Source organism: Triticum dicoccoides, chromosome 6A (assembly GCF_002162155.2).
Source record: "Triticum dicoccoides isolate Atlit2015 ecotype Zavitan chromosome 6A, WEW_v2.0, whole genome shotgun sequence".
Classification (NCBI taxonomy): Eukaryota; Viridiplantae; Streptophyta; class Magnoliopsida; order Poales; family Poaceae; genus Triticum; species Triticum dicoccoides.
Window position 1 is genome coordinate 154,768,008 of NC_041390.1, and position 23,612 is coordinate 154,791,619.

Consider the following 23,612-nt stretch of genomic DNA (forward strand, 5'->3'; position numbering starts at 1 on the left):
ATCCAAATCTGTCACGGTCATGCAGCCTTTCCTATGACAATTTATGGCCCACTTGGTGTGCTAGTTCGAAATAAGTTTGTGGATGCTGGTGGGGGCTAATCACTTGGCTTCTGTAATGCAAAGTGAGGTCAAGGAACCGGCGAGAGTGATGTTATTTCCCTTGGTTGGGATTTATTACAATATTTCACTCTAAATTAAACGAATGGCAAGCCATTTGCCTTATTCCAAAGAAAATATGACAGTCACAGCCGAGTTGAAAAGGGCAAGAACATCTAACTCCAGCTTACAAACTATACAGAAGCATGAGGGTTAATCATTCACGAGGTTTAGACAAAACCCAGGTTGAAAAGGGCAACAACATCTAACTCCAGCACTGTTTTCGGCAGTCACAGTCAAATGTATCGGTCAGGTCCATAGAATGAACATCCTGGGTCATAAAATTTACTGGATTATGACCACAATATGTTGTAAATAGAAGCCCGACACGTTCAGAAGCTCTTTTGCCCACCTAAAACTCCTTTTTCTGCTCTTCGACATACCCATCCGTCAAAACCATGATGCTGATAAACTTAAGCCCGATGGACAATAGTAACCTCGCATTTAGTAGGAAGAATGTGAAAAATCTAGTGTTTGCATGGTTGGCTACATATCGTTCTAGTGTTATTGTCTTCAATCGGTTGTCATGAGAAGTGAGAAAATCCCGGTGCTTACGAATCCACCGATTGGTTATAACTTTCTTACACCATCCTGTTGCCTAAATAGACATGAAGATTGAAAATAGTTAAGGTCTAAAAAAGAGTGTGGAAAGAGCAACAACTGAACGTTAATTCTAGTACACTATATGTGGGCTTCCAATGTGCGTGAAATTATCACCTTTATATACAACTTCTCCAGACATGGAAATCATTGAAGCAAGCCAATAATCTTGTTTAGATCAAAAACTATTCATTTGGATATATAAGATTTGACTGAATCCACCGCCATTTATAGTCTATCCATTGAGAAACTCTTCATTGAGCATAGAACACAATATTAGTACAAAGTGTGTACTCTGAGATGATATATAACTTGTGCGCAGAAATTTAAAATGCAACTTATGGTTACAAGTGTAGATGATAATATAAAGTACCTAAAGAACTGTGGAGCCAAACTCCATCTTGAAATGAGCACAAAGATCATGTATTAGACCCAAGGTCTCTAGTTTAGGTGCAGAGAGGACGGTTAGTTGCGACGGTGAATAACTGGAATCAAGGATCAACCTTTGAAGTGAAGGGGCATCTTGGATGATGCGCTGCCTTCTGATACATCTCCATCGTATCTACTTTTCCAAACACTTTTGCCCTTGTTTTGGACTCTAACTTGCATGATTTGAATGGAACTAGCCCGGACTGTGCTGTTTTCAGCAGAATTGCCATGGTGTTATTTTTGTGCAGAAATAAAAGTTCTTGGAATGACCTGAAAATCAACGGAGAATTATTTTGGAATATATAAAAAATACTGGAACAAGAATCCACGTCAGGGGGCCTCCACCTGTCCACGAGGGTGGGGGTGCGCCTGCCCCCCTAGGCGCTCCCCCTGCCTCGTGGGCCCCCCGACGCTCCACCGACCTCAACTCCAAGTCCATATATTCACTTTCGGGGAGAAAAAACCAGGGAGAAGGATTCATCGCGTTTTACAATATAGAGCCACCACCAAGCCCTAAACTCTCTCGGGGAGGCTGATCTGGAGTCCGTTCGGGGCTCCGAAGAGGGGAATCTGTCACATCCCTAGTTCTGGTATGACCTAGGCTAGCTAGTCATGTGTGCACCATGTTTAGATTTCATTTAACTTTGAATGGGGATTGTGAAACCCTCAGAAATCATTTCTGGAAATGACCCAGATAAAAATTGCTCCAAAAGGGTCCAAGAAAATGTTCATGTCTCTCTCTGAAAATATTGGGCAGAGGTAAAATTCAAACCAATATTTTTAGGAGCTCATAAATATTTATTTTGGCCATTTGGAATTAATCCGGTAATTATTTGCGTTGGATAAATATTTTTATATATATATATAATATTGTCCAATAATTCTGAATTTTGGTGAGGGGCTTTGGAATAATCCTTTAGGTCCCTGCAAAAATTATCAGAAGAAAATAACTTGATTTAGTATTTCTATTAAATCAAAACAAATGTCAGAAAATAGAAAAGAAAACAAAAATGGAGAAAAGCTCACCTGGCCTTACCTGCCTGGCAGCCCAGCTGGCGGCCCAGCTCCTCTAGCCGGCCCAGCCGACTGGCGATGCCAGTCGTCCTCCACCTCTCGCCAGGAGGATGCGCGCGCGTGCCCGCCGCGCGCGAGCACACGCCGGCCACCTCCTGCTTCCCCGCTCGCCGCCGGAGTCACCCGACGACGCCATGCACGCCCCCTGAACACCGCTCACTCCCCCCAGTCCTCTCCTCTCCTCTCCCTCGCTTTCTCGCTCACGGCCAAGTGCTGCCATCGCCACCGGCCACCGTTGCCGCAGCCATCGCCTCCCCCTCGCCCTCTCTCCGTGTCTGCGAGCTCCGCCACCTCGCCCTGAAGCTCTCTGTCGAGCCACGCGCCTCGGGAGGCCCTGGAGCGCCTCCATCGCCGCCATCTTCATCTCCGGCCGCCGTGGATCCCCATCGCCGCCCCGCCGTCTTCAGTGCATCCCCGAGCTCGCCGTCAAGCCCACCGAGACCGCTGTGAGCTGCTGCTCCTCCTCTCCCTCTCCGTTTGCTCGCTTGCATGCCGTAGCCGCTGCCTTGCCGATGACCGTGACCGTCGCCGCCTGAGCTCATCGTCGATGCAACTCCGGTGACCAAATGGTTGCCCCAGCAAGTCCAAACCTCTCCCCGCACCACGCAGAGGCCGTAGGTTCTACGCCCGCATCGCCAAGCCCACTGCAGCTTCGAACCCGAGCTCGACCGAACTCCGGCCACCGCGGACTTGCTCGCCGTCGTTGGCTCCGGCCACCATAGGCCCGGCCTCCACCACTACTAGACGCGCGCCTGCAAGAGCTCTCCAACGAGCCCAAGAACAGCCTCGCTCATGCCCTGTGGCCATTTTCCGAGTCGCGCCGCCGTCTCGGGCCTCGTCGGCGTCGAGTCGCCGGCGGGTTTGACCCGCTGACCAGGGTTGACCCTCCCCCTTGTGTCACTGACGCGTGGGCCACCCCCCTGACATATTCAGTTAGTATTAGATTAACACTAACTAATCTTGGTTAGTTACCTAGTTAGTCACTGACCATTGGGCCTGGCGCCCACTAATCCTAATTAGACTAAATAAACCCCCTGTTAACTAATTGAGTCACTGACGTGTGGACCCCACACGTCAAGTTTGACTTGGCCAGCTCCTTTGACCTGCTGACGCAATGCTGCCGTCATGCTGACGCAATATATAATTTTCTGGTATTAAAATAAATCAGGAAATTCCAGAAAATGTTCAAAACTTCTAAAAATCATAGAAAATAATCTGTAACTCAGAATGAAATAATTTATATATGAGAAATTATCAGAAAAATTCAAGGAATCTGTTTATGGCATTTCCATGCATGTTTGAACAAAGTTTGTCCTCTGTTTTGGACAAAACAAATAAATGGCATTTAACTAATCATATATGGAGTTTCATTTGAATCTTGTATTCAAATCAACTTCATTTAATTGTGTTGCTAGTTGCATTAGCTCATACAACATCACATACTCATGCCATGTTCATGCATCATAATGTTGCATATGCTTGTGTTTGATTTCCGACACCGTTCCCTCTCGATAGGTCCTGCTCCGGAAAGTGTTCGACAGTACCTATTAGTGGAGCAGTGCCCCCCTGTTGATCTACCAGGCAAGCAAACCCCCTTGTTCATTCCGATACAATCCTACTCTCTCGCTCCTGCTCTCATTATTGCATTATAGCAACAACGATTCAACTGCTACTTTATGCTGCGGTAGTTGAACCCATTCCTCTGCATGACCTGTCATTGCCACAGTAAATAGTTAAAACCCACTAGCATGTGTAGGAGTTGATTGAGCCATGTTGTGTTCTTGCCATGCCATGCCTGCTATTGCTTAGAGTTGTGTCAGGTATGATTCATCGGGAATGAATTGGAGTGGTACGATATGTTCTGGTGCTAAGAGTTAAGCGTGTGAACACGATTTGGTAAAGGTAGCGGTGAGAGGCCATGTAGGAGTACATGGTGGGTTGTCTCACTGGAACTGTCCTTAAGCACTGAGTTCCATGTATGTTGTCCAATGACTAGCTACTACCACACATTGGAATGCTTATGTGCCCCTCTCGACTTATTAGCCAACTTGATCTCTGTCCAGCAGTCGCAAATAGTTTCTGGTGTTTGTAGGTAGTGTTAGTAGTCTACCAAGTGGCACCCTGCCAGGTGGGCTTGGGACAGACTAGGCACAAGTGGCACGGTGTACCAAGCACAGATCCATCCGGCGAGGTGGGCTTGGGAACCCTGCACATATCGTTTGGGGCCATGAGCGACCCCCGGTCGGATCTCCTTGCGGATGGAACCCGAATAGGCAATAAACCTGGACTAGAGTCTTGTGTGGTTAGTCAGGTCATGGCCGACACCCTTGCCTGGCTTCCGCTTGAAGGTTGCCGAGGTACATGATGTGTACATGGTGATAAGTGGTGAGAGCGTGTGTGAAGAAGTACACCCCTGAAGGGTTATCATGATCTTTTCGAATAGCCGTGTCCTCGGTTACGGACTTCTTGGATGCTTACGTGGTACATAGACAACTTAAAGTGGATACTCTAAAATGCTCAAGACAAGTGTGAGTGCTATGGATGGCCTTCTCGTAGGAGAGACGGGGATGAATCCGTAGTAGTGTATTGATGTGGTGATTAGTGGACTCGTGTGCGCTGCCTCACCTCAAAGAAGTTTCTCATTGTCGTAGAACATGATAGCCACTGAGTCAAAGCTGGATTGCTGCAACTAAACTCCACATTACCTTCTTGATACAAGTGCATGTATGATAGGATCTGATGAAAGTCTTGCTGAGTACCTTTGTACTCATGTTGCTTTATTTATGTTTTTGCAGCGGAGACTTCGGTCTTACTAGTTTATATGGACTTCGACAAGTAGCTTGTACCTCAGCTACGATCTTGATCGGATGTTGTAGATAGTCAGGCTCGTCAGCCTTTTTAATTTGTAGTTGTCTGTACTCAGACATGCAATGCTTCCGCTTGTTGCTTGTATGCTCTGAATGATGGGTCATGAGACCCCTGTTTGTATTTAATGCTATGTGGCTCTTTTGGGCCTTTATCTATATGAGTTTGCGTTATGTTGTGATGCCATGTTGTACAGCACATACTTGCATGTTATGTGTACGTGTAACGTGTATTGCTATGTGTGGGATCCGACAATCTAGTTGTTTATCCTTGGCAGCCTATCTTATGGGGAAATGTAGTCTAGTGCTTTCTCAGCGATAGTAGTCCGCTACAGCCCGGTTCACCGGAGTCCTGCTAGCCCAGCACTACTGCCCGGAACACTTGACTGGCCGGCATGTGTTTCACTTCGTTCCTGTGTCTGTCCCTTCAGGGAAATGTCACGCAGTGACATCCGGAGTCCTGCCTAGCCTGCTACAGCCCGGGTTACCGGAGTCCTGTTAGCCCAGTGCTACAGCCCGGATTCACACGTTGATGACCGACATGCTCGATGTGATTCATGTATGCCTGTCCTCATGGGTGAGTGCTGCATTGGGTTCACGACTAGCCATGTCGGCCCGGGTTCTTTGTCTTATGGATGCTAGCGAAACTATCATATACGTGAGCCAAAAGGCGCAAACGGTCCCTGGCCAGGTAAGGTGGCACACGTGGGAATACCGTGCATGAGGCCGCAAAGTGATATGATGTGTTACATGCTAGATCGGTGTGACTTAGGATCAGGGTCCCGACAGCTTTGGTATCAGAGCCTGACTGCCTGTAGGATTTCCAAGCCAACCTGGTCGAAGTTGAGTCTAGAAATTCTTTAGTTATGTAAGGGAATTGATTGTGGAAGGGAACATAAGGCTCTTTTTACTCCTTATACCTCATGCCTTCTGATATGAGTCATCCTATCTTTCCTACGGGGTTAAGGAGCTAGGCTTCCTCTTCTGTCTATTAGGATCACGTGTTACTACTCTGTAGTTCTTAGGATTGGTTGATCTGAGTCATATCCCAGTTCAAGTATCTCCGGTGTAGCCTGTTTAGTAATATTTTTGAACCTTGAGTGATGATCTTGAGGTTAGTGCTACCCGTCTTTGTAGAATGTTTCATTTTGAGCATTCTACTGCCGTTATGCTGCCAGAATTGTTCTAAGAGTTTCAGAGATACTAAATTCTTGTGCTACCTCTGCAACCTATAGTTGATGCTGAATCCATCCTTGTCTTCCTTGGTTTCGTTCTTCAGGATGTTGCCGGTTAACCGAAGTTCTATTGCTCGTAGCCGGAACCACGGAGATGGTAGGGATGAGGATCCTCCCGATCAGTCCTCGTTGGCAGAGTTCATGCTAGATATGGAGAGGAACAAGCGTGAGTCTAACCGCTTGCTAGCACGTATTGAGGAGAACACCTCCCAGCAGCACAAAGAGTTTGTGTCCATTCATGACTTCATTGGCCTGAAACCACCTACCTTCCATCATTCCATTGAACCACTTGATGTGGATGACTGGCTCCGTAGTATCACACACAAGCTGCGTTCTGTGAACATAGCTGAAGGTGACAAGGTCACCTATGCTGCTTATCACCTGGAAGGTCCTGCTAGTATTTGGTGGCAGAACTATGAGGCTATGCTTCCAGCTGGCTAGATACCCACCTGGAGAGATTTCATTGAGGATTTTCGCGAGCATCACATTCCTCAGGCTCTCATTGACCGCAAGAGAGAAGAGTTTTGTAGTTTCACCCAGAGTAAGATGGCTGTTGATGCTTATAGTAGAGAATTTGAGAACCTTGCCCGCTATGCTATAGAAGAAGTGTCCACAGATGCCAAGAAGCAGGCTAGGTTCCGGAAGGGTCTCAATCCCAAGTTGCGTCGTGATCTCCACTTGCATCATTGCAATACATTCCACGCTCTTGTGAACAAGGCCATTAATGCAGAGACAGCTCAACTCACCTACGAGGAATCTCGTAAGCACACCCGTGATTTGGTTTCTTCCTCCGGTTCTAGTTCTCAGAAGCGCCGGATTTGGGTTCCGAACTCTGCTCTTCCACCCGGTTATACACCGAGGCCTTCTTGTGTGGCACCTCACCCAGTTCAACCATATGCTACACCCATGCCTATTGGTAGACCACTTGTCAATGAGGGTCCTTGTCCTACCTCCAAGATTTGTTACAAGTGCGGAGAGCCAGGCCACATTGCCCGTAATTGCACTTAGACCCGTGTTGCTCCACCCCAGCCCGAGAAGTCTGTTGGCCGTGGTAGTAAGCCTTCACACCAGATGATCGGTGCCAAGTCAGCTCCCACTGAACTTGGACGTGTGCATCACGTCTCAGTTAAAGACACTCATGATGATCCAGATGTCGTTCTTGGTACACTCCTTGACAACTGTCACCCAGCTTCTGTTCTATTCGATACCGGGGCATCTCACTCCTTCATTTCTGAAAGTTATGCCCGTTTGCACGACATGTCATTTTGTGATATGCCCTCCCCACTACTCATTCAAACTCCTGGGTCCAAGTGGCAAACTTCTAGGATAAGTTATGGCAATGAAATACATGTTGACAGACTTGTATTTCTAGCTTCCTTGATATCCCTCAAGTCTTCAGATATTAACATCATCTTGGGTATGGACTGGATGAAAGATCATTATGCCAAGATTGACTGTTACACTAGGTCTGTTCAGCTCACACACCCTTCTGGCAAGATAGTCACTGTCTCCACCAAAATTGCAAGGCGTCAACTATATTCTCTAAATGCCAGCCCTCTTCCTGACCTTGAAGATATCCCGGTAGTCCGCGACTTTTCGGATGTCTTTCCAGAGGAACTGCCAGGTATTCCACCTGACAGAGATGTAGAGTTTGTTATAGATCTTATCCCCGGAACCGCCCCAATTTCTAGGAGACCTTACAAGATGGCACCCTTAGAGCTAGCCTAGCTTAAGAAACAACTCGATGAATCCTTGCAAAAGGGTTTCATCCGTCCTAGTTCTTCTCCCTGGGCTTGCCCCATCCTCTTCGTCAAAAAGAAGGATGGTACGGACCGAATGGTTGTAGATTATCGTCCCGTTAATTTGGTCACGATAAAGAACAAGTATCCGCTCCCCAGGATCAACGATCTGTATGATCAGCTCGCTGGATCCTCAGTCTTCTCCAAGATGGATTTGAGGTTAGGCTACCACCAAATCAAGATCAGAAATGGGGATATTCCTAAGACGGCTTTTGTCACTCATTATGGTCAGTACGAGTACACCGTCATGTCCTTTGGTCTAAGCAATGCTCCAGCTACTTTCTCTCGCTTGATGAACTCGATCTTCATGGAGTACCTAGATAAGTTCGTCGTGGTTTACCTTGATGATATCCTTATTTATTCGAAGAACGAGGAAGAGCATGCCGAACATCTTAGACTTGTGTTAGAAAAACTCAGAGAACACCGCCTTTACGCCAAGTTCTCCAAGTGTGAATTTTGGTTGCTAGAAGTGACCTATCTCGGCCACGTAATCTCTGGTAAGGGCATTGCTGTCAATCCTGAAAGAGCTCATGCCGTTCTTGATTGGACTCCACCTGAAACGGTTAAGCAAGTTAGGAGTTTCCTTGGCCTAGCCAGTTATTGTCGCCGCTTCATTGAGAACTTCTCCAAAGTGGCCAAACCTCTCACGGAACTTCTCAAGAAAGATAAAAAGTTTGAGTGGTCCCCACAGTGTGAGCACAGCTTTCAGGAACTGAAAAGACGCTTGACTTCTGCTCCCATACTTGTGCCACCGGGCTTCACTAAGGACTTTGTTATCTATTGTGATGCCTCACGACAGGGACTAGGTTGCATTCTTATGCAAGATCGCCATGTGATTGCCTATGCATCTCGACAGTTGCATCCACATGAGGAGAATTATCCTACACATGATCAAGAGCTTGCAGCCGTAGTCTATGCACTTAAGACATGGCGACATTACCTTCTCGGTAAACATTGCGAGATTTACATCGACCACAAGAGTCTCAAGTATATCTTCACCCAACCAGATTTGAACCTTAGGCAAAGATGTTGGTTCGAGTTGATCTCAGATTACGACTTAGGGATTACCTACACCCTAGGCAAGGGGAATGTCATGGCTGATGCGCTAAGTCGTAAGTCCTATTGCAACAATCTCATGTTGCAACAGGGCCAACCATTTCTCCATGAGGAATTATCTAAGCTTAACCTTCACATTGCTCCTCACAGATTCTTTTCTACCTTGGTGGCGAAACCTACCCTTGAGGATCAGATCATTACTGATCAGAAGTTTGATAGGGGTGTTATCCGCATCAAGAGAAACATTAAGAAGGGAGTTGGTGGTTGTTTCTCTATGGATGATCGAGGTGTTGTTTTCTTTGAGAATTGCTTGGTGATTCCCAAGAACCAACATCTGCGACAACTGATTCTTAAGGAGGCACATGAATCTCCTCTCAGGATTCATCCCGGTAGTACTAAGATGTATCAGGACCTATGCCAGAGGTTCTGGTGGACTAGGATGAAGAGAGAAATCGCTCAGTTCATTGCTAACTGTGACATTTGTCCTCGCGTTAAGGCAGAGCATCAAAGGCCTGCTGGCACCCTTCAACCTTTAGCTATTCCTGAGTGGAAATGGGATAAAGTTGGTATGGACTTCATCACCGGCTTTCCCAGGACCAAGAGAGGGAATAATGCTATCTTCGTAGTCATTGATCGTCTTTCCAAAGTGGCTCACTTCCTACCTGTTCGAGAGAGTATCACTGCTAGTCAGCTCGCTGACTTATATATTTCTCGAATAGTGTCACTTCATGGTGTTCCACTAGAGATCAATTCAGACCGTGGTAGTCTTTTCACTTCTCATTTCTAGGAGAGTTTCCAAACTGCTATGGGCACCCATCTTTCCTTCAGTACCGCTTTCCACCCTCAATCAAGTGGTCAGGTGGAAAGGGTCAACCAAATTCTCGAAGACATGCTTAGAGCTTGTGTTATCTCATTCGGTCTGGATTGGGAGAAGTGTCTTCCCTTCGCCGAGTTTGCTTATAACAACAGCTACCAATCCAGCCTCAAGAAAGCTCCTTTTGAGGTTCTGTATGGACGAAGATGTCGAACACCTTTGAACTGGTCAGAAACCGGTGAAAAACAATTCTTTGGACCGGATATGATCCAGGAGGCAGAAGAACAAGTTCGCATCATTCGTGAGAATTTGAAAACAGCCCAATCTCGTCAAAAGAGCCAGTATGACCGTAGTCATAAGGAAGTGGCTTATGAAATTGGCGACAAGGCTTACCTTCGGGTTACCCCTTTGAAGGGTACCCATCGTTTCGGTATCAAGGGCAAGTTGGCTCCTCGTTACATTGGTCCCTTTCTCATTCTCGCTAAACGAGGAGAGGTTGCCTACCAGTTGGAACTACCACCACATCTTTCTCTAGTTCATGATGTCTTCCACGTCTCTCAACTTAGGTGTTGCTTCTCGGATCCCATCCGCGGAGTGGACCACGAAACGCTTGATCTCCAAGATAACCTCACTTATCGAGAGTACCCTGTCTGCATACTTGATCAAGCAGAGCGTGTCACCCGACGTCATAACATCAAGTTTCTCAAGGTTCAGTGGTCTCATCATTCCGGGAGAGAAGCTACTTGGGAGCGTGAAGATCGTCTTCGACTTGAGTACCCCGCCTTCTTTCCACTGACTCCTGAATCTTGGGACGAGATTCTTCTGAGTGGGGGCGAGTTGTCACATCCCTAGTTCTGGTATGACCTAGGCTAGCTAGTCATGTGTGAATCATGTTTAAATTTCATTTAACTTTGAAATGGGGATTGTGAAACCCTCAGAAATCATTTCTGGAAATGACCCAGATAAAAATTGCTCCAAAAGGGTCCAACAAAATGTTCATGTCTCTCTCTGAAAATATTGGGCAGAGGTAAAATTCAAACCAATATTTTTAGGAGCTCATAAATATTTATTTTGGCCATTTTGAATTAATCCAGTAATTATTTGCGTTGGATAAATATTTTTATATATATAAAATATTGTCCAATAATTCTGAATTTTGGTGAGGGGCTTTGGAATAATCCTTTAGGCCCCTGCAAAAATTTTCAAAAGAAAATAACTTGATTTAGTATTTCTATTAAATCAAAACAAAGGTGAGAAAATAGAAAAGAAAACAAAAATGGAGAAAAGCTCACCTGGCCTTACCTGCCTGGCAGCCCAGCTAGCGGCCCAGCTCCTCTAGCCGGCCCAGCCGACTGGCGATGCCAGTCGTCGCCCACCTCCCGCCAGGAGGACGCGCGCGCATGGCCGCCGCGCGCGAGCACACACCGGCCACCTCCTGCTTCCCCGCTTGCCGCTGGAGTCACCTGACGACGCCACGCACCCCCCCGAACACCGCTCACTCCCCCCAGTCCTCTCCTCTCCTCTCCCTCGCTTTCTCGCTCACGGCCGAGCGCTGCCGTCGCCAACAGCCACCGTTGCCGCAGCCACCGCCTCCCCCTCGCCCTCTCTCCGTGTCTGCGAGCTCCACCACCTCGCCCTGAAGCTCTCCGTCGAGCCACGTGCCTCGGGAGGCCCTAGAGCGCCTCCATCGCCCCCATCTTCATCTCCGGCCGCCGTGGATCCCCATCGCCGCCCCGCCTTCTTCAGTGCATCCCCGAGCTCGCCGTCAAGCCCACCGAGACCGCTGTGAGCTGCTGCTCCTCCTCTCCCTCTTCGTTTGCTCGCTTGCATGCCGTAGCCGCTGCCTCGCCGATGATCGTGACCGTCGCCGCCTGAGCTCGTCGCCGACACAGCTCCGGTGACCAAATGGTCGCCCCAGCAAGTCCAAACCTCTCCCCGCACCACACAGAGGCCGTAGGTGCTACGGCCGCATCGCCACGCCCATTGCAGCTTCGAACCCGAGCTCGACCGAACCCTGGCCGCCGCGGACTTGCTCGCCGTCGTTGGCTCCGGCCACCATAGGCCCGGCCTCCACCACCACTAGACGCGCGCCTGCAAGAGCTCTCCAACGAGCCCAAGAACAGCCTCGCTCGTGCCCTGTGGCCGTTTTCCGAGTCGCGCCGCCGTCTCGGGCCTCGCCAGCGTCGAGTCGCCGGCAGGTTTGACCCGTTGACCAGGGTTGACCCTCCCCCTTGTGTCATTGATGCGTGGGCCACCCCCCTGACATCTTTAGTTAGTATTAGATTAACACTAATTAATCTAGGTTAGTTACCTAGTTAGTCACTGACCAGTGGGCCCGGCGCCCACTAATACTAATTAGACTAAATAAACCCCCTGTTAACTAACTGAGTCACTGATGTGTGGACCCCACACATCAGGTTTGACTTGGTCAGCTCCTTTGACCCGCTGACGCAATGCTGCCGTCATGCTGACGCAATATATCATTTTCTGGTATTAAAATAAATCAGGAAATTCCAGAAAATGTTCAAAACTTCTAAAAATCATAGAAAATAATCTATAACTCATAATGAAATAATTTATATATGATAAATTATCAGAAAACTTCAAGGAATCTGTTTATGGCATTTCCATGCATGTTTGAACAATGTTTGTCCTCTATTTTGGACAAAACAAATAAATGGCATTTAACTAATCATATATGGAGTTTGAATTTGAATCTTGTATTCAAACCAACTTCATTTAATTGTGTTGCTAGTTGCATTAGCTCATACAACATCACATACTCATGCCATGTTCATGCATCATAATGTTGCATATGCTTGTGTTTGATTTCCGACACCGTTCCTTCTCGATAGGTCCTGCTCCGGAAAGTGTTCGAGAGTACCTATCAATGGAGCAGTGCCCCCCTGTTGATCTACCAAGCAAGCAAACCCCCTTGTTCATTCCGATACAATCCTACTCTCTCGCTCCTGCTCTCATTATTGCATTAGAACAACAACGATTCAACTGCTACTTTATGCTGCGGTAGTTGAACCCATTCCTCTGCATGACCTGTCATTGCCACAGTAAATAGTTAAAACCCACTAGCATGTGTAGGAGTTGATTGAGCCATGTTGTGTTCTTGCCATGCCATGCCTGCTATTGCTTAGAGTTGTGTCAGGTCTGATTCATCGGGAATGAATTGGAGTGGTACAATATGTTATGGTGCTGAGAGTTAAGCGTGTGAACACGATTTGGTAAAGGTAGAGGTGAGAGGCCATGTAGGAGTACATGTTGGGTTGTCTCACTGGAACCGTCCTTAAGCACTGAGTTCCGTGTATGTTGTCCAATGACTAGCTACTACCACACATTGGAATGCTTAAGTGCCCCTCTCGACTTATTAGCCAACTTGATCTCTGTCCAGGAGTCGCAAATAGTTTCTGGTGTTTGTAGGTAGTGTTAGTAGTCTACCAAGTGGCACCCGGCCAGGTGGGCTTGGGACAGACTAGGCACAAGTGGCACGGTGTACCAAGCGCAGATCCATCCGGCGAGGTGGGCTTGGGAACCCTGCACATATCGTTTGGGGCCATGAGCGACCCCCAGCTGGATCTCCTTGCGGATGGAACCCGAATAGGCGATAAACTTGGACTAGAGTCTTGCGTGGTTAGCCAGGTCGTGGCCGACACCCTCGCCAGGCTTTCGCTTGAAGGTTGCCGAGGTACATGACAAGTACATGGTGATAAGTGGTGAGAGCGTGTGTGAAGAAGTACACCACTGCAGGGTTATCATGATCTATTCGAATAGCCGTGTCCTCGGTTACGGACTTCTTGGATGCTTACGTGGTACATAGACAACTTAAAGTGGATACTCTAAAATGCTCAAGACAAGTGTGAGTGCTATGGATGGCCTTCTCGTAGGAGAGACGGGGATGAATCCGTAGTAGTGTATTGATGTGGTGATTAGTGGACTCGTGTGCGCTGCCTCACCTCAAAGAAGTTTCTCATTGTCGTAGAACAGGATAGCCACTGAGTCAAAGCTGGCTTGCTGCAACTAAACTCCACATTACCTTCTTGATACAAGTGCATGTATGATAGGATCTGATGAAAGTCTTGCTGAGTACCTTTGTACTCATGTTGCTTTATTTATGTTTTTGCAGCGGAGACTTCGGTCTTACTAGTTTATATGGACTTCGACAAGTAGCTTGTACCTCAGCTACGATCTTGATCGGATGTTGTAGATAGTCAGGCTCGTCAGCCTTTTTCATTTGTAGTTGTCTGTACTCAGACATGTAATGCTTCCGCTTGTTGCTTGTATGCTCTGAATGATGGGTCATCAGACCCCTGTTTGTATTTAATGCTATGTGGCTCTTTTGGGCCTTTATCTATATGAGTTTGCGTTATGTTGTGATGCCATGTTGTACAGCACATACTTGCATGTTATGCGTATGTGTAACGTGTATTGCTATGTGTGGGATCCGATAATCTAGTTGTTTATCCTTGGCAGCATATCATATGGGGAAATGTAGTCTAGTGCTTTCTGAGCGATAGTAGTCCGCTACAGCCCGGTTCACCGGAGTCCTGCTAGCCCAGCACTACTGCCCGGAACACTTGACTGGCCGACATGTGTTTCACTTTGTTCCTGTGTCTGTCTCTTCAGGGAAATGTCACGCGGTGACATCCGGAGTCCTGCCTAGCCTGCTATAGCCCGGGTTACCGGAGTCCTGTTAGCCGAGTGCTACAGCCCGGATTCACACGTTGATGACCGACATGCTCGATGTGATTCATGTATGCCTGTCCTCATGGGTGAGTGCTGCATTGGGTTCACGACTAGCCATGTCAGCCCGGGTTCTTTGTCTTATGGATGCTAGTGACACTATCATATACGTGAGCCAAAAGGCGCAAACGGTCCCGGGCCAGGTAAGGTGGCACCCATGGGAATACCGTGTGTGAGGCCGCAAAGTGATATGATGTGTTACATGCTAGATCGGTGTGACTTAGGATCGGGGTCCCGACAGAATATGTCGCCATCATCATCATCAACCTTCCTCTATCACCAATTTCATGATGCTCACCACCGTGCGTGAGTAATTCCATCGTAGGCTTGCTGGATGGTGACGGGTTGGATGAGATTTATCATGTAATAGAGTTAGTTTTGTTAGGGTTTGATCCCTAGTATCCACTATGTTCTGAGGTTGATGTTGCTATGACTTTGCTATGCTTAATGCTTGTCACTAGGGCCCGAGTGCCATGATTTCAGATCTGAACCTATTATGTTTTCATCAATATATGAGAGTTCTTGATCCTATCTTGCAACTATATAGTCACCTATTATGTGTTATGATCCGTTAACCCCGAAGTGACAATAATTGGGACCACTACCGGTGATGAATGTAGTTTGAGCAGTTCATGTATTCACTATGTGTTAATGCTTTCATCCGGTACTCTATTAAAAGGAGGCCTTAATATCCCTTAGTTTCCAATAGGACCCCGCTGCCACGGGAGGGTAGGACAAAATATGTCATGCAAGTTCTTTTCCATAAGCACGTATGACTATATTCGGAATACATGCCTACATTACATTGATGAACTGGAGCTAGTTCTATGTCACCCTAGGTTATGACTGTTACATGATCGATCGCATCCGACATAATTCTCCATCACCAACCCAATGCCTACGAGCTTTCCATATATTGTTCTTCGCTTATTTACTTTTCCATTGCTACTATTACAATAACTATAAAACCCAAAAATATTACTTTTGCTACCGTTACTTCTGTTACCGTTACCACCACTATCATATTACTTTGCTACTAAATACCTTGCTGCAGATATTAAGTTATCCAGGTGTGGTTGAATTGACAACTCAGCTCCTAATACTTGAGAATATTCTTTGGCTCCCCTTGTGTCGAATCAATAAATTTGGGTTGAATACTCTACCCTCGAAAACTGTTGCGATCCCCTATACTTGTGGGTTATCAAGACTATTTTCTAGCGCCGTTGCCGGGGAGCATAGCTCTATTCTTTGAGTCACTTGGGATTTATATCTGCTTATCTTTATGAAGAACTTTAAAGATCCAAGAACTAAGATTTATCCCTCAACTACAAGGGGAGGTAGGGCACTACCATGTAGCTCTGAACTTGATTCACCTTCTGTTTTGAGTAAACTTGCGACACTTAAACCTGCTTTTGCTATTAATTCTGATATGTCGCATGTTATTGATGATGCCACTTCTGCTATGCATAATACTTGTGATGAAACTACTTGTATGCTTGATAATACTGTGCCACTTGGTGAATTTCTTGATGAACAACTTGCTAGGGCTAGAGAGAATGAAATTATTGAAACGGATAATATTGATGAAAGTGGTGATGAAGATTATCCCCCTAGATATGAATTACCTGTTGTTCCTGAGGATTATGTTATGGATGAAGAAACTGGTAGAGTCTTTCTTGCCTGCAATGATAGAAGTGATCTTAAGAAATTATGACCTAAGCTTAAAGAAAAGTCTTTGAATGATAGAATGAAATATGATCCTGCTTATGCTACTTCACCTATCTTTGTTACTGATAAGGATTATGATTTCTCTGTCGATCCTGAGATAATTACTTTGGTTGAATCTTATCCTTTTTATGGCTATGAATCTGAAACTATTGTGGCACATCTTACTAAATTAAATGATATAGCCACCCTATTCACTAATGATGAGAAAAATCGCTATTATTATATCCTTAAGTTATTTTCGTTCTCATTAAAGGGTGATGCTAATATATGGTTTAATTCTCTTGATCCTGGTTGTGTGCGTAGTCCCCGGGATATGATTTACTACTTCTTTGCTAAATATTTCCCAGCTCATAAGAAACAAGCTGCTTTAAGGGAAATATATAATTTTGTGCAAATTGAAGAAGAGAGTCTCCCACAAGCTTGAGGGAGGCTTCTCCAATTACTTAATGCTTTGCCTGATCATCCTCTCAAGAAAAATGAAATACTTGATATCTTTTATAATGGGCTAACCGATGCTTCCAGAGATTACCTGGATAGTTGTGCTGGTGGTGTTTTCAGGGAAAGAACTGTTGACCAAGCTGAAATTCTATTGAATAATATGCTGACTAATGAAAATAATTGGACACTTCTAGAACCAACTAGTAACTCAACTCCGAAGAAAAGGGGTATTCTGTTTCTCAGTCCTGAAGATATGCAAGAGGCAAAGAAATCTATGAAAGAAAAAGGTATTAAAGGTGAAGATGTTAAGAATTTACCTCCTATTGAAGAAATACATGGTCTTAATTTTCCGCCTGTTGAAGAAACACACGATCTTGATAACCCGACACAGGTAGTAAAGGTAAATTCTCTCTATAGGTATGATAAAGCTGAAATCCCTCCTACTAAGTTTGCTAGCCAATGCTTGGATGAATTTGATTACTTTATGGTTAAGCAAGAAGATTTTAATGCTTATGTTGGGAGACAATTAAAACATAATGCTTATATGATTGAACACTTGAGTGATTATATGGCTAATGTTAAGGGTGAACTTAAACTTATTAGTAAACATGCTTCTATGGTTATCACTCAAGTAGAACAAGTACTTAAAGCTCAGACTGATTTTCTCAATGAATTGAATAGTAAAAATAATGACTTTGCTATTAGAGTTGCAACTAGAGGAGGTAAAGTGACTCAGGAACCTTTGTATCCTGAGGGTCATCCTAAGAGAATTGAGCAAGATTCTTAGAGAACTAATATAGATGCACCTAGTCCTTCTAAAAGGAAGAAAAAGAAAAATGATAGGACTTTGCATGCTTGTAGTGAACCTGTTGTTGACACACCTGAGAATCCCAATGATATTTCTATTTTTGATGTTGAAACACAACCTTGTTATGAACATGAACCTAGTGATAATGTTAATAATGATGTTCATGTTGATGCTCAACCTAGTAATGACAATGATGTAGAGATTGAACCTGCTGGTTATCTTGATAACCCACAATCAAAGAATCAACGTTATGATAAGAGAGACTTTGTTGCTAGGAAGCACGGTGAGGAAAGAGAGCCATGGGTTCAGAAACCCATGCCTTTTCCTCCTAAACCATCCAAGAAAAAGGATGATGAAGATTTTGAGCGCTTTGCTGAAATGATTAGACCTATCTTTTTGCGTATGTGTTTGACCGATATGCTTAAAATGAATCCTTATGCTAAGTATATGAAAGATATTGTTACAAATAAGAGAAAGATATTGGAGGCTGAAATTTCCACCATGCTTACTAATTATACTTTTAAGGGTGGAATACCAAAGAAATTTGGAGATCCATGAGTACCAACTATACCATGCTCCATTAAAAGAAACTATGTTAAAACTGCTTTATGTGATCTTGGAGCCGATGTTAGTGTTATGCCTCTCTCTTTATATCGTAGACTTGATTTGAATAAGTTGACACCTACTGAAATATCTTTGCAAATGGCTGATAAATCAACTACTATACCTGTTGATATTTGTGAGGATGTGCCTGTTGTGGTTGCAAACGTTACTATATATCTTAATGGACTTTGTTATTCTTGATATTCCCGAGGACGATAGTATGTATATTATTCTTGGAAGACCCTTTTTGAATACTGCAGGGGCTGTTATTGATTGCACCAAAGGCAATGTCACTTTTAATGTTAATGCTAATGAGCATACGGTACACTTTCCGAGGAAACAACCTCAAGTCCACAGTATCAATTATATTGGAAAAAATCCATCGATTATTTTTGGAGGATTTGAGTATCCTCTACCTACTGTCAAGAAGAAATATGATATTCTTATTGTTGGGGACATGCATATCGCCGTTGAGGTAACCTAGTGTTATTCGCAATTTCTCCGGTTCCATGTTATTCGGAATGAGTTTGTTAAAAAGACTTGATCAATCTTGTTAGTGGATTCCTTTTGATGAGCATGAGATGGATGAAGTTAGAAAACACAACTCTCTGTACCCTCTTTTTACTATCTATTATTTATATTAAATAAAGAAAAAAAATATTATATTATGTCTGTTTTCTGAATTATCCATGCAATAAAAAATACCCCGAAAATGAAAGTTCTCCAAATGCCCTGAAATTTAAATATGATTTTTCTGGAATATTTGAGAATATCTGGCACTGAGAACACAATAGGGGGAGCAAGCACCTGGCCACGAGGGTCCAGGGCGCGCCCCTGCCTCGTGGGCCCACGGTGGCTCCCCTCCACCTATTCCAGCCACCACACACTCCTTCTTCCTCCCCAAAAAATCACCAACCAGCTCAAGCACGAGTTCTAGCTCATCTTGTTGCCATTTTCAATCTCCTAGCTCAAAGCTCCATTCACAAAACTGCTTCGGGGGATTGTTCTTTGGTATGTGACTCCTCCAATGGTCCAATTAGTTTTAGTTCTAGTGCTTTATTCATTGCAAATTTTTGCTGCTTGGGTGACCCTGTTCTTGAGCTTGCATGTCAAATTTATATGGTCAAAAGTAGTTTTAATGCATGATATATCCTCTAGGCACCTGTGGGAGTAGTTGCTATCAATTTTGTTGAGCTTGGTTCACTTTTATTTTAAAGTTACTAAAAATTTCAAAAAAACTCATAGGAAGAAATATGTTTAGGAAAATGTACCAAGGTGGTCATTCAAGGAAGCAAGGACCCAGGCTTGCAATACGCGATGCGAACGAGGAACCACTGAGGGAAGCTCAAGTGCGGGCTTGTGAATGGCCGTCAAAGGACTTTATGGTAAGAGGAGGAATCAAGGAGGAATTTCACGCATATGTGCGTAATGCTGATCTTGAGAGCTTCGAGGTAGATAAGTGTCGTCAGTACCACTATCTCACTGATTCCTTTCTGAGAAGGTTTAAATTTACATCATCACGCAATTCTCAAACTGTCTTGTTTGATCTTTGTGAAAATTCTTATACTATGGACTTAGAGGATTTTAATACTGCTTGCAAACTTCCACAATGGGGTAGCACTAGTGAACCTCGCAAATCTGAGTTTAGAGATTTTCTTGCTAGTATAACTATGGGGGAATCTAGAGATATAACACAAGCTACCATAGGGAGCATTCATTTTCCTGCTATACATTATTTTGCTCTCTTCATGGGTAGGTGCATAAATGGTAAGGATGAAGCATGTCATATGTGTGTCCCTGACCTCAGTGTTCTCAGGAGTGCTGTATTAGGAGATAAACATTATAATTTGGGAGCCATTGTTGCGCGTAGGTTGCATAATAATAGAATTAATGGGGATTTCTTCGTGGAATTTATGCAACCCGTCTAGCTAATTTTCTTGATATACCCATACGTGGGTATGATATTGAGTTGCCTCCTGTTTATTTAGGTTATGAGGCTATGGTTCGTCATCAGTTTGTTGAGAGGAACGATCAGTTCCTCGAGTACCGACTAATCTTTGACAGACGACGCACCTATCACGTCATTGTCCGTGCTTCTACTTTACTTGACTTTCAGGAAAAAGGGAGATATGTTATAACCAGGGAGGAGGCAGACGAGTATAAGAGGAGGACGGAGATGGCTCGCCTCCAAGCGGCCGCTCATGAGGCAATAGCTGCTGCATCACAGTACGACCCCAGTTACAACTTTGGATATCCGCTAGGCCAGCCGTGGCCATAGACCAACTTAGGACAAAAGCCTAAGCTTTGGGGATTACATATCTCTCACCGACATTACATTCTTGTTCACACACTCATGCTAGTTGTCGGTGCTCATACTTTTTCATTGTATTATCCATGCTAGTTTATTTCCCTTTTTATGCTTTCTTCTTGTGTGTTTGATAAACCTTAAGAAAAAACCCAAAAAATTAGTTGTAGCTTTTAGCTAGTTTACTTTCCATGCCTGTAGTAGTAGTAATTAAAAAGAAAACCCAAAAAGATTTATCGTTCTTCTTTTGCTTGTTGGGAGCTTTCTCGTGTAAATAGTTTTATTTCTTTTCTTATCCTTTGGGGGTTGAGAGGAGAAGACCATAATGAAAATGTTAAGTGGCTCTCAAATGCATTATTGTTGATCTAACAAAGATGCCATATTAGCTTGTCTTCTCTCTTGAATTGAATGCTTGCAGATTCCAGCTTAGTCCAATGCACGTACACTATTATTATTATCCACACTATTCGATCGTGCAAGTGAAAGGAAATAATGATGATCATATGATGAACTTATTGAGATGAGAAAAGCTGGTATGAACTCGACCTCTCTTGTTTTTGTAAATATGATTAGTTCATCGTTCCTGATTCAACCTATTATGAATAAACATGTTTGCAATGACACTTAGAGATTATAGTTGCTTATGCCATGTATAATTAGCTAGGAGCTTATAATGGTTTACCTTGCGTGCCAACATGCTATTAAAATGGTTGTGATGTGGTATGATAGGGTGGTATCCTCCTTTGAATGATTTGAGTGGCTTGACATGGCACATGTTCACGCATGAGGGAGTCCTGGATTAGGGGGTCTCTGGACAGCCGGACTATATCCTTTGCCCGGACAGTTGGACTATGAAGATACAAGATTGAAGACTTCGTCCCGTGTCCGAATGGGACTCTCCTTGGCATGGAAGGCAATCTTGGCGATACGGATGTATAGATCTCCTCCCTTGTAACCGACTCTGTGTAACCCTAGCCCCCTCTGGTGTCTATATAAACCGGAGGGTTTAGTCCGTAGGACAACATACAATCATACCATAGGCTAGCTTCTAGGGTTTAGCCTCTACGATGTCGTGGTAGATCAATTATTGTAATACTCATATCATCAATATCAATCAAGCAGGATGTAGGGTATTACCTCCATCAAGAGGGCCCGAACCTGGGTAAACATCGTGTCCCCTACCTCGTGTTACCATCTGCCTTAGACGCACAGTTCGGGACCCCCTTCCCAAGATCCGCCGGTTTTGACACCGACATTGGTGCTTTCATTGAGAGTTCCACTATGCCATAACCATAAGGCTTGATGGCCCCTTCGATCATCAGTAACGATGCGGTCCTGGGTGAGGTTTTCCTCCCCGGACAGATCTTCGTATTCGGCGGCTTCGCACTGCGGGCCAATTCGCTTGGCCATCTAGAGCAGATCGAGAGCTATGCCCTTAGCCATTAGGTCAGGTTCGGAAACTTAAACTACACTGCCGACATCCGTGGAGACTTGATCTTCAACGGATTCGAGCCCATGTCAGGTGCGCTGCACAATCACGACAAGCTTGACGTAACTCTGTCGTCGGACAGTGTTCGGGAGATCGCATCTGCAACTACTCCGGCCTTCAAACCGGAGCAAATTGCGCAATCCGAGTACGGAGGGATAGACCCCGCCATGGAGGCCGCACTCTCAGTGGCGATGGAGTCGGATACTGACTTCACCCCTTACGAGAGCCGTGTTGCCGAACCACTGGATTTGTCCCCGGCCACGGACTCCGAGCCGCCTGCATCGGTGCCTATGGAATCCGATTGGGCGCCGATCATGGAGTTCACCTCCACGAATATCTTTCAGCACTCGCCTTTTGACGATGTGCTAAATTTATTAAGGTCTCTCTCCTTGTCAGGAGAACCTTGGCCGAACTATGTCCGGCTAGAATGGGATGTGGACGACGAAGAAATTTGCTGCCCAGCCACCACCCACTTAGTAGCCTCTGTTGACGATTTAACCGACATGCTCGATTTTGACTCCAAAAACATCGACGGCATGGACGACGATGCAGGAGAGGAACAGGAACCAGTACCCACAGGGCGCTGGACAACCACTTCACCAGATGACATATACATGGTGGATACACCCAAAGAAAACAATGACGAAAAACGGCAGGATGCAGCAAAGAATAGCTCCCTTGAGAAGCAATCAAAGCATCGGCGTAGGCGCCGCTCAAAATCCTGCCTCGGCAAAAACAACGATAACAGCGCAAGAGAAATAACACTCCAATCGACTCCAGAGGAAACGACGACCACATCGAACCAGCGGTAGAGCACGACGAAACCGCAAACGGCGAACACTGTATGGATTCGATGTCCGAACACGGCTACGCCGAGCATAAACCTCATCAAACCCCCTTTGGGGAGGAGAATAGTGCAGACGAAGATGCACACATCATCCCACAAACACAATTGGAGCAAGAGAACCTTCGCAGAAGGCTTATTGCCACAGCGAGGAGGAACAAAGTGCTCGACAACGAAGAAAAGTATGGTGGAAGTTACCACACAAAGAGCTATCCAAAGCGTAAGCTATTACCTGAATTCGATGATGAGTCCTTAGGGCCCACACAGCCGAAAAATGAAATGGCCAACCGGCCGAATCAACCACCTTGTGACCGTGATAGAGCGGCTAACAAGGCTGCACATAAGTCAACACATGATCTACGTGAGAACTTGCGCCAAAAATCTGGTATGACCAGATCCATCTATGGATCTAGGAAGCACGCTTCGGCACAAAATCAAAACCGAATACTAGAACCACCCGAACGCCATGATACATCCAAATACAGGGGTGCCACACACCCCCTATGTTTCACCGATGAGGTGTTGGACCACAAATTCCCAGAAGGATTCAAACTAGTGAACATAGAGGCGTACGACCGGACCACATACCCTGGGGTCTGGATTGAGGACTTTATCCTC